Genomic DNA, 1,460 nt, shown 5'->3' with positions numbered 1-1,460 from the left:
CGCCACCCCTTGCATGGCCACAATCCAGCCAGCGTCTGGGCTGACGCGGCAGTCCACAGAAGGGGGAGGCGGAGCCGCGCTGTTGGAACGTGCGCGGTGCGGCGCTTGCCGTTGGAGTGCGCATGCGGGTGGCTCGCGCAGGCCCGGCAGTTGCAGACGTTCCGCCAGGTCCTTCTTTTCTCTGCCACGTACGGGTGGCGGCGGCTGTGTCTGGGCTCTGAGTCTGCCGGGGCGGTGGGTGCCCACCGGCGGGACCGCGGAGAAGCCAGAGTAAGAGAATGGGGCTGCTCACCCTGCGCTGTTGCTGGGGGAGCCGTTGCCGCTTGTGCGAAGGCGGCGGGAGGGGTGGCTGCGGGCTGGGGGTGAGCCTTCGCCTCCGCCCCTCGGTTCCAAGGGCGTCGCGGTCCCTGGCAGAAAGGCGGGGAGACCCCTTCCTTCCCTTTGGGAAGCGTCTGAGGGAGGCTGGAACTGCCGCCCGGGCTTTTCGGCCTGGGGACACGGAGTGAGGGCTAGCAGGGGTCTCCCGTCGCTCCCTCACGTCGCAAGGCTCTTGCATGTCGACCCCTGCTCACCAAGCCTTGTTCCTTTTGAGAGCCAGAGGAACTGCAGACTCTTCCCTTACCGACAGGGAATAGCTGTGATTTCTACTCCCCACTGAGTCGGTCCTATGCTTTTCAGAACTGGAGAAAACCAAAAAGAGCTCTTCTTTCTGCTCCCATCCCCTTTACCCTTTGTCTTGGGAAAACTTATCACTCTGGCTAGTGGGGTTTGGGATGCAGTGTTGCTTGGCCCTGTTTCTGTATGCTTCGCCTTGTTCTTTTCCTTGTTTTGACAGAGGGGAAGGTGAAGCAGGAATGCCTGTTCTTCCCTTGCTTAGGCAAGGCTAGTTTTCTCGGCTGCAGTGCAAAAAGAGTAGTGAAATGCAACATGGTTATGATGTCACGGCTTAAGAAAGGATCATGAAGTGACTGACATAGATTGGGCAGTTGCTGTCCACACACACCATTTAGATTGGTGTGTGGTGTGAACAGAAAATGAGCCAAGAGGAGAGGAAACAATCTGTACCTCCAAAATGCACATGGTACCTCAGGAAGGCTAGAAAGATGTCAGTGAGATTCTTACAAAAAATAGGCTTTCTGAAACAGGAAAATGCTAGTGGATTATTTTTGTTTGTTTGGCGTTTTCCCCTCAATAAAGTAGATGCAGTGATTGGTTCTGTCAAAAAGCTCATTTGTGTGTATTCTGACTGTCTTTGCTGAAAAACTCGAGTCATCCATTCAGCTATGTCACAGTGAGGGAAGAAAAGCTTGAGCGCTGTGTAATTTAATAAGTAGAACATTGTACATACTTCCCTGTAACAGTTGCAAATAGTTGCAGTGTTTAGAATCTGTCTCTTAGGATCTGAATGCCTTCAAGCAGAATGGAGAACAGCTGGACAAAAAGAAGTGCATTTAAATGCA

General features: G+C 53.4%; 1 protein-coding gene across 6 annotated transcripts in view; it reads left to right on the top strand.

The window, feature by feature from the left end:
• Positions 1 to 113: 113 nt before the first annotated feature.
• The window catches only part of TFG (trafficking from ER to golgi regulator), a 30,480-nt gene continuing 29,133 nt past the window's right edge, over positions 114 to 1,460 (top strand). For 3 of the 6 annotated variants that reach the window (XM_065676554.1, XM_065676551.1, XM_065676550.1), the window contains exon 1: positions 115 to 270. The gene's annotated coding sequence lies outside the window, so the exon portion shown is untranslated. Of the gene's footprint in view, positions 271 to 1,460 lie in introns of all 6 variants that reach the window. The other 3 variants (XM_065676553.1, XM_065676549.1, XM_065676555.1) reach the window with 3 other exon arrangements.

This window comes from Lathamus discolor, chromosome 4, assembly GCF_037157495.1.
Source record: "Lathamus discolor isolate bLatDis1 chromosome 4, bLatDis1.hap1, whole genome shotgun sequence".
Lineage (NCBI taxonomy): Eukaryota > Metazoa > Chordata > Aves > Psittaciformes > Psittacidae > Lathamus > Lathamus discolor.
This window is presented reverse-complemented; position numbering and strand designations above follow the sequence as displayed.